The sequence below is a fragment of the Alligator sinensis genome, unplaced genomic scaffold (assembly GCF_000455745.1).
Source record: "Alligator sinensis unplaced genomic scaffold, ASM45574v1 scaffold1919_1, whole genome shotgun sequence".
Lineage (NCBI taxonomy): Eukaryota > Metazoa > Chordata > Crocodylia > Alligatoridae > Alligator > Alligator sinensis.
The window spans coordinates 20,824-31,665 of NW_005843577.1; positions in this window are offsets into that span (position 1 = coordinate 20,824).

The following is a 10,842-nucleotide window of genomic DNA, read 5'->3' on the forward strand; positions in this document are numbered from 1 at the left end:
GCGCGTCTCTGCTCCGCCCCGCCCCGGGGAGGCGGGTCCCGACCGCACCTGAGCTCTTGAGCGGGGCCGGGTCCAAGAGGAAACGCAGCCGCAGCTTCCTTGGGAACTGGAAAGGACTGATGAGGCACGATGCTCACACGGCGCTGGTCTGCAGCCCGCACCTATGGAGCGCTTTGGGAATATTTTCCCAAGGGGGCTAGGGATATTGGCACCTGGGTGCCCTGGGATTGCAGGCCGGAGTGTGTGGCAGTGGCCCTTCGAGCCCAGGCTGGACATCTCCTACGCTGGGGCATTTTGAGACAAGGAAAAGATCCCTCCTTACCTCACTTGGTTTATATCAAACTGTATATATATGCTGACACCTGATTCCTGGTGGTTAGCGGGTGTAGTGAAAATGTCCTACTCCTGCAACATGTCCGGTGCTTCCTCTTAAATCTTCAGTGTCATCGGCACAGAGCTGCCTGCACCTATAATTTCACTTGGATCTAGCAGAGGAAGAGCTGATGGTGGAGCAACTCGTTTAAGATTTGTGAGATTGAGTTCAGCTTCCAGGTTCCCACTCAGAACTGGGTATTATGGACTGAGGCAGGTGAGTTTCTCAAGGTGGAGATGGGCAGCTGCCGGGCTCCTTGAAAGCTCCTAGGTGCCCGGATCCCATGGGCATCCACAGGAGTGAGGTTAGGAACCTTCGGGCATCATTAGGATATTGAAAATCTACAAATACTTGTCTCATAATTTCCCGGCTTTCTTTTTCACCTTGGTAAGTGGGACCTCCCTCCTTCTCCCAGGCAATGAGGCTTCTGATGTGCGGTCACTACTTGATAAGGGCGGAGGGAAGAGCACTGGAAAATGTAATTGTATCTGAGTTGAATGTGTTGAAGCAGGACTTGCTGTGGGCAGAGTTGTCCAAGGAGGTGTGCAGGTGGCATCTGGCCCAGCTGGAGGTTGACATGAGGCCACCTCTCCTGCTGCAGTGGCGGTAGACTCCAGATTCTCCCTCCCTTCTGTGGCATCTCCTTCCTGCTCTCGGGGGGCGGTGGAGCCTGGTGGCAGGAGGGCGCTACACATGCAGTAGGGAGATGCAGGTTGCCCGTGTAGAACGACAGGGGCTAACTTGTTCGTGCTGCTCATGGCGGGGGATGGGGCTATTCAGCAGGTAGCACAAGCACAGCATGGTTCTCAGCACACACAGCAGAGCCCACAGCTTTTGGGAGCTAGACAGCCCTGATTAAGAGAACTGTACCTGTACCTGAATTCTGTATCCGGGGATGTGAAAAAGTCCCGACCACAGACTGGTGTAGTTGTACGTCTCTAAGGATGGTACTCCTGGGTCTGCTCCTGCTGATGTCCTGCGGGGTAGGGATGGTGGCAGCCATGGAGATGGGACTACTCTGCATGGAGCTCCTGAGATCTTCCAGCTCCCGGACAATGGCTTAAACAGCAACAGTGCCATCCTGTGGCCATTGCTTTCCTCCTGCCCATGGAGGCTCCTTCAACAGGTCCCATGCAGCACTTCCACGCCACGCTGCCTGGCTCCCAGCCTGTCCTGCCTCCATCCGCACAATTCCTGTGCCTCTTTCCACCTATGTCACGTGTGTTTCTTTGGGTGCGAGGGCAAGCTGAGAGGGAACTTTTTAAAACAACCTCCACCCCAAAAGTGCCATCCTGGGATGCAGCTATCCAGACGCTCACATCCGCCATCCTCTTCACCTCCCGATTAAACATGCCCCAAGATCTGTTTTGACTCCACGGTAAGAGAGATCTTTCCTGTCCACACCTCTCATGTTCGTGTTTCTTCTACCCTGGGATAAAGATTTGCTGCAGCCGGGCACCGCAAGTTTAGACGAGGGAAAGTGTCATTCTTTTCTCCATTTGGACATATCAAACTGCATCTGTACCACATTCAGCTCTTGCTCCCTGGTCCCGCATGCCAAAGAGGCAGGTTAGTACTTGGCCACGACCCATGGACTGTGATCTGTACCGCATTCAGCTCTTGCTCCCTGGTCCCACATGCCAAAGAGGCGGGTTAGTACTTGGCCACGACCCATGGACTGTGCTGGAGAGGCGCATCATCTCAGCCAAAGGCGCATTGTCTTACATGGGCACTGGGGCCGCAGATGTGCGGGATGTGCATTCAGCTCTTGCTCCCTGGTCCCACATGCCAAAGAGGCGGGTTAGTACTTGGCCACGACCCATGGACTGTGCTGGAGAGGCGCATCATCTCAGCCAAAGGCGCATTGTCTTACATGGGCACTGGGGCCGCAGATGTGCGGGATGTGCCTGGATGGTGGAGAGACTGAAGCCGAGTGGGGTTGGTGCCGAGTGCGGGAGAGCAGGCGGGCAGGTCTTTGCTCCCAGTGACATCGTGTCAGGTGTGGGTTGCTCTGTGGAGCTGCAGGTGTGTCCTTGTGGGTTCCATCCAGTGCCTGCCCTGATGCCCAGAGCACAGATGCTGACACTCACACTGTGTGAGGATGAGTTTATTGAGGACATCATTAATCTTTCTACGAGACCCAAATGCCTTCTCCAGCTTCCGTGTCATCAGAACCGAGAAAGCTATGGAAAGTTGGTGGAAATGGCAAAGTGTCAGACATACAACTCTTGGTCTTTGTCATGCACACAAGTGCACACATGGATTTACATGTGGACAAGCATGTGTATACTGTCTCTCCCTTATAGTGCTCGCAATGTCAGTGAGAATCTCTCTTTCCATCTTTTATGTTCTTGCTCTTGTGACCCTGCCTCCAGACTGGGCTCAAAGAACCAATGACCTGGGGCTTTTTTGTTTTGTTCTCAGCCACAGCTCTCCTCCAGGATATAATCCTCCTATAGACAAAGACAGCTGATGATATTCACAGGCTTGAGCTTGCCCTGGTTGCTGTTAACCATGCATGAGCATAACACACACACACACCATTTAAGTAGGTAAAGGGCTATTAAATTAGAGTAATTCATTTTCATTATTGTTATTTTTAAAGCAATTCAGTTTCCTTTTTTCCCCTTCCCTGCCCAATTCCAGTGAACTGTTTTCATGTCACAAGGTCCATTCATTTTACTGGGACTGTTGCAAGGCTTGTAATGGAGCTCAGCACTAGGAAAATTGCAAGGGAGAGAACAGAACTGCGGAGTGTGGCAAATGACTGCGCACTTCTCCCGGGCTTGCAGGTCTTGGTTTTGTTATTGGCTTTCAAATCCTTTCCTGTCTGCTGAGCTATCTCCAATGCCACATGCTTTCCTTTTGGATGAACTGTTCTTTATTTTCAGATCATTGCCTTGCTGATTTTTTCTTGCCTCTTGAGGTTTTGCATTCCAGTCTGTTATCAGATGGTGGTTCTTTTTATTCTGAGTTTGTTATAGTATTCCAGGTGCATCTGTTGATCTCAGATACCCAAGAAACCCAAGAAGAAATCCAACCCTGCCACAGCCCTCCCTTTATGCTGCAGTCCTTTTCCTGGAATTAGCAACAACCCTCAGAGGGCCTCACGAATATTTTCTGCTGCTTGGTTTTTGTTCCAGTCCTCCATGTGTCTGTATCACCGTGTGTGTACCTAGGGCACAGTAATACTTGGCAGTGTCTGCTGTTGTCACAGATAGCAAACTCAGAGAGAAGTGGTTTTTGGAGGTGTCTCCGGAGATTTTTGTTCTGTTTTGGAGAGATGGTGCATATTGTGTGCCTCCAGTCCCATCTATGACACCCATCCACTCAGGGCCTTTTCCTTGGAGCTGTCGGTACCAATGTCCTCGAAAGCCTGTGGTTGTGATGAGTTTCCCGGAGACTGCACAGGTGAGAGTGAGGGGCTCTGAGACCTTCACAGTACTGGGGCCAGACACCAGCAGCTGCACTTGGGAATGAAATCATGGAAACAAGAGTGGGAGACAGCATTAAGTCAAGATATCGTCTGGATTGTGGAGAATGAAAAGCTGCTCAGCAGCTGCCCAGCACTTTGGTCTCACACACATGCTAAGATGCAAAGACAAGCACAAGCCAAAGGATTCTGGGGGAGATATCAGACTAACTAATCTTGATTGACTCCCAAAGCACACAGGACTACTCACACGTGAAGGTGCACACATGCTCATTAACATTCACTCAGGCATTAATGGCTAGTGGTGCCATGGCTAGTGCAGCTCACAGGAATTCCTTCATTGTAAGGCACAAATGATATGAGTTGTTCAGTTTGGCTTGTAACGCAACTGAGCCTGAAAGGCCCAGCTGATCGTACGGAAAGGGTCTCTGTGGGCTGGTGAGGTTCAAGAGCGAGTAGACCCTGGGACTGAGTCCTCTTTGTCTGTCTCTTGCTAGGACACACCAAGTTTCACTCTCTGCATTTGTGTATGGGGCTATATCTCTCTCACCCACAGAATGAGTCTTCCTCCCTCTCTGTTTTGGGTTTTCTGTGCTTCTTTCTCTTTTTCTTGTGTTCTTTCTGTGTGTATTATTCTGTGAGCCCTTCCTGTCTGTCCCTGCTACTGTCATACTGGCATGTAGACTTCTCTGTTTCAGGGTGATGGGTGAAAATTTGGATCATTGTCTGAGCCCTATGTTTGCATCTGGAGCTGCTGTTTTAACATCCCCAGGGAACAGAGAAGGGTGGGTATGCAAGCAGTGGGCAGCAGAGATCAGCAGAGAGCTCTCTACCTTTCTTATGGACCTGAACACCCAATTCTAGTATAGAAGCATTTAGGAGCTGGAAGATCTTTTGCTTTCACTGTTAAAAGTTTTGCCCCAGAGTCTTTGTGAAGCTTGAGGATCTCACCTGTATTGCTTGTATGGTATTTTGTGCATTGCTTTATTTATCAGCCCCCTCTCCCCAAAATGGAAAGGTTGAAGTCAGTGATACATAAACCCAACACATTGAGAAGATTTACTATTTTAACCAGATCAGAAGAATGGTTGGCAGGGTCGATGGACAGAGGCAACAGTACAGAAAGCGAACCCTTAGCTTTCTCAAACAAATCTGGAATTTGTCTCATTGAAGGAGCCTTAAATTCTTCTGTTCCCTTGATCTGCTTTGGGCCAAATGAAGAACTGATGCAAACCAAGAATACTGCACTGCAATCAATGGAGTTGGAACAAGCTGTACCAGCTGGGGATCTCAGCCATTGTTCTTTTCCTCCTGTGTTTTGTGCTATTTGATTTGTTCATTTGTGTTTGTGTTTTAAGCTGTGCTGGGACTGACCATATCTAAAATAATGTCACTAGGGAAGATTTCCGGATGTTACAGGGATTGAACTTGTCAAGATGGGACATTTCTGTAGGTAAGAAGAGCATCCAGGTAAGAAAGGGGGATAAGCTCTCCTGTTTCAGAGTGTGATTCAGCATCTCAGTTGCCCGGGTTGAAGGGACCTGTTTTTTCTCACTGGATATAACTGTTTACTTCAGGGGGTCATCACCTTTCCCAGGAGTGGAGGGTGCTGGTCACAGAGAGATGAATGCTGCTATGATGCATCTGGGCTATTTCTGTTTTTTACATCTATAAATTATTGTCTTATGAACACAAAGGAGGAGATTTACAAACTCTAGACTCTTCGAGATATCAGTGTATGAATAATAATTCATATATTTTTCTGTCATAAAGGTAATAAGAAAAAACTAGGACACAGATACATTTTTGTGTGTTAGAGGGTACATTTTGAAGTTACTGAGTTATAAAGTTTATAAAGTTCCATATATGAACCTCATGAGACTTTCAAAAGCACACAGATGCCTTACGTTTGAACATGAGACTTGAGCCATTTGCATAAATTCTGCATAATCAACAAAGACCTTTCCCTCAGTCAGTTTCTGTACAGAGCTGACTACTTTAAAATAGTAAAATCAATTATCTAATTTCATATATCCCAACAAAATCCCCAAATTAACACTTATAAACACTTACGTGGTTCAACCCTCACTTGAACTCCTTTGCTGTATGTCCACGAGCAATAAAAGCACAGTTCAAAGTGTCTCTACAAAAATGTACGCGTTCTCCCGCTGTTGCACAAAGCATGGCAGTGTCTTACAAATGGACTAAGAAACTCCCTGGGGTATCTCTGTAAAATACAGTTCCATGTGTTTGGAAAGGAATGACTAAAACCTACATTTCCCCATAGGAACACCCTGTCTTTCAAACGTGAGCTCCTGAGAATTGTAATCACTTTATTTAAGATCTGGACTTGTGGCTTACCTGAGTACCCCTCTGTTTGCATGAACATGAAAACAAACTTTCTACCAGCATTCAGTGGACAAGCAAAGCTAGGGGACTAAAAGCAGGAGTAGGAGTCCCACAGGAGACATGGTCCAGTGCAAAGATATCTGTACAATGATTCTTTGCCTTCAAAGAAAGCCTAAAAATATATACACTTATCCATAGCTGAAAGTTTTCAAAGATTTTATTCCAGAAAATGCATCTGAGCAATGCCTTCCTTACGCTTCCAACATAATGTTCAGAATGAGTTAAATGAGTTTCTGGTTAAATGGAAGTAGAAGAAAATGAATGCAACAAGGTTTTATAATTTCCTTTGAATTTGTAGGTTTTTGAATATTTTTTTTCTAATAAACACTGATCTGCAAGTTTTTGTACAAGTCCTTATGGAGGGTGTATCAGTGTGTGTCCCTGTATTGACACAATGAAACACTTCATGACAAAAACCTTCTCTATTCTTTCAGTACAGAGCTCTCAGAGATCATTCAGCCACACGACTGAGACAGAGTGTATCCAAGGAAATAACTGTTAATTCACAGCTTCCTCCAAACAGTGCACCATGAAGACAGGGACAAGATTTCCAACCTGGGATACCAAAGTGATGCTTCTGGGGTGTGAATTTCAGAATATCCCAAAGAATTTGGACACAGGTGGAAATGTTCAAAGCTGATGAAAAGTCGTTCAGAACAACAAACTCTCCTGACAAATGGGTACAAGGACAGAGCAGTTAAGTCTTCTTAAAACTGCTTCAGCATTACAAGGTCTAGCTTTGCTGTGTCCTTGTGCCAGGTGCCAACCCATCTCCAGGAGCAGAGGATGAGAGGAAGGCCTCTCTATGCTTCTTTGGGCCTCTCCTGCTGGGAGTGCCACATAGCCAAAGGTGATTAGCCTGCAAACACACACATGGTCATTCTGGCTAGTTGGATAAGGCAGTTGGGCATAGCATTGGCTGCATCACTCCCTTGTGGACCATAGCTGGGCTGTCAAACATATGGCCTATGGGCTGGATTTGGCTCCCAGAGCTGGGTCATCTGGACCACAGACTTTGTCCTGACCCAGGCTGTGATGGACCTTCCTGTGAGGGCAGCTGAGTGCCTGTGATACCAGGCCTCTTCCCACAGTGTTGCTGGAGCTCCAGTAGCTCTGCTGTCACCTGGGTGCTTGGCTGCAGCCACAGGAAGAAGCCACGGTGCTACTGAGACTCCAGCACTGCAGCTTTTACTGACAAGCACACAAGCAAAACCAGTTGTGATGGAGTCCCAGCAGCACCATGGGAAGAAGCCCAGAATTGCAGCTTGTTCCCCTCGTGGTAACCAAGTGCCTGAGATGCTGGGCTTCTTCCACCTGGGCTCCGATTGCTGAAGCAGGCACCATGTCTGGTGCCCATCCTGGTCTGGCCCCATACAGTGCCACATGCAGTGCAGTCCCGGGTCCACTGGAATGGGCAAGGCATGTGCTGGATCTGGCACAAAGGGTGGGAGTAGGGGTGGTCCATGGGCCTGGTCTAGTTCACAGAGCTGGTTCTGGGCCATTCACTTGGCCCCTGGATCTGTCCCACACCACTCACACCGCCCATGGGGGCATAGGAGTTTGATTCCACTGCACTATAGCATATAGAAGCTGAAACACCTTGACCCACCTATTCTTAAAGACTAGGGCTGTGTGAAAAGGAAGCATTTCATTTTGACCAGCGTTTTCACGTTTTGACAGAATAGTGTTGCATTTCGACTTTTGTTTCAAGTTGAAATGGCTGTTCCATTTCGTTCCGTCGAAACATTTTGCCGTTTCAACCTTGTTGCAACATTTCACCCATAGGATATAATGAGAAAGTTGAACAGGCTATACCTTTGCCATTTCTGGCCCGATTTGGATGAATGGTAGCCACTTCTGAGGGCAGGATGTGTGCCAAGCTTCAAGAAGATAGGTGCAGGCGATTTGGAGAAACCACACCCCAAAATCTTGAGAGCAAAATTCATGTATGTGTTAAGCCACAGTGGGGTCAAAACTGCAGGGTTGGTAGCCCCTGGTGAGGCCACAAAGCCTGCCAAATTTCAAGGTGATAGGTGCAGGGGTTTGGGGGGAACTGCACCTCAATCTGTTGACAGGCAAAACACATGATATAGATGACCCTTTGTTTGTTAAGTTTCAGCGGGCTGAAAACGGCAGGGGTGGTGGTCCCTGCTGAGGACACAAAACCTGCCAAGTTTCAAGGATGTAAGTGCAGGGGTTTGGGGGAAACTGCACCTCAAGGGGCGGACAAGCAAAACTCGTGAGTTTTGTCTGTCAGCAGCTAGGGGTGCAGGGCCCCAGAACCCCTGCACCTATCTCTTTGACAGCTGTCAGGCTTCGTGGCCACAGCAGGGCCTAGCAGCCAGGCCTGCAGTAGTTTCCCCTCCCCTGTGCCCCACAGACACAGTTGCACAAGTACCCATGACACGAGTTTTGCCTGTCAGCAGCTAGAGGTGCAGGCCCCAGAACCCAGAACTCCTGCACCTTTCTCCTTGACAGCTGGCAGGCTTCGTGACTGCAGCAGGGGCTACCATCCCTGCAGCTTTCACCCTGCTGGGCCTTAACACACACAGTGTCACCCATGTCATGTGTTTTGCTTTTCTGCAGCTTGAGGTGCAGTTCCCCCAAACCTCTGCACTTATCTCCTTGAAACTTAGCGGGCTTTGTGGCCTCAGCAGGGGCTAGCATGCCTGCAGGTTGGACCCTGCTGTGACTTAACACATACACATGGCACAAGTCTGGCTCTCAAGATTTACAGTTTCTCTGAACCCCCTGCACCTATCTTCTTGAAACTTGGCACGCTTTATGCCCTCAGAAGGGGATACTATTTCTGCAAGTTTTATCCAAATTGGTCCCAAAATGAAAAGTTATAGGCTGTTTTGACCTTCCCCATTACAGCCTATGGGCGAAACGTTGCAAGAGCTTCGAAACGGCAAAACATTTTGACTTGCCTTGTTTCGTTTCGAGGCTGTTTTGACCCTGCCTGTTTCATTTCAATTTTGCTGTTTCAGCCTTGAAACAGGTCAAAACAGCATCAAAAAAAGCTGGTGGTGAAATTTTGCACAGCCCTATTAAAGACTACTTGCATTTGCAGCCATCTTCTAACTTAAAAGCTAGAGATCCTTTCCTAGGCTAAGTCTCACTCATAGCAATGATTAACACATTTAACTGCTTTAGAAAGTCCCATAAAGTGCTTATATGCTTTTCTGGGCAGTTAAGAACCTTTGCAAATCTAGCCCATGTGTCTTGGTATGAATTTAGGAGTCCAGTTTTGGGAACCCATAGTTAAGAATCGTTCATGGCAATGAGAGGCCCACAGAGAAGAGTGAGTTGAACAATTTATTTTCTTCTTCACACAGAACATGAGATGGCGTAAAATTTAAAACAGGGTTTTATTACGTGCAGACTAAAATATTTTGACTCAAACATACTGCCAAGGGGCCTCCCTAAAATTTAAGTTTGGGACCCAGTCTTATAACCATTTCCCTGTATAGGACAGGCTTCTATTAGGTTGCATTTCTCATTTTGTATCACTAGTGTCAGTTATGGAAAGCATAAGGGCAGCTGCATTGATAGTCTCCTTCTGTGGGGCAACCCTGGAGATGTAGCCAAGGTAAGAGTATGGGAATATTAGGAATCCAAAGAATAGCTCACAAGGAGAATGATGGCAACATATTCCACTTGAAGTATTTTAAATTTTGATCAAAGAATTTTGGATTTCAACACAACCATTCGGGGGGTTGTGGTGTTTGGTCTTCTAGTGAGAAATAATATATTTCCACAGAAACTATGGCCCTAACAGAAACACATTTGTATCACCCAAAACTCAAATTGTCATTACAATAAAATGGAAATTTTCAGCTTGCTTGTTCACAAACTCAGGCAAGGCCATGAGATGATAGAGTTCTAGATCCTGAGGAAAGGAAGGATGGAGAGCAGCAGAGTAAGGACCCTAGGCTTCAGAAAAGCAGACTTCTACTTGCTCAGGAAACTCATAGACAGGATCCGCTGGGAAGCCACACTGAGCCGGGAGGAGTCCAGGACAGCTGGGTGTACTTTAACAAAGACTTATTGAGAGTGCAGGAACAAACCAGCCTGATGTACTGGAAATCTAGCAAGTATGGAAGAAGACCAGCTTGGCTTAGCAGGGAACTCTTATATAGATTAATCACAAAAAGGAAGCTTATAAGACGTGGAAACTTGGACAAGGAACTAGGGAACAAGAGAAAAGCATTGCTTGGGCATGCAGGGATGAAGTGAGGAAGGCCAAAGTACAACTGGAGTTGCAGCTAGAAAGAAATATGAAGACTAACAAGAAGAGTTTTTACAAGTATATCAGTAGCAAGAGGAGGATCAGGGAAAGTGTGGGTTCCTTTCTGAATGGGAGAGGCAATCTTGTGACAGAGGATGCAGAAAAGGCTGAAGTTTCATAGTTTCATACTTGGTAGGGTCAGAAGGGAGCTGAGCAGATCATCAAGTCCAACCCCCTACCATGGCAGGAAAAAGTACTGGGGTCAAATGACCCCAGCAAGGTGTTCATCTAACCTCCTCTTAAAGACCTCCAGGGTAGGAGCCAGCACCACTTCTCTTGGAAGTTGATTCCAGGTCCTAGCCGCCCTGACAGTGAAGTAGCGCCTCCTGATGTCTA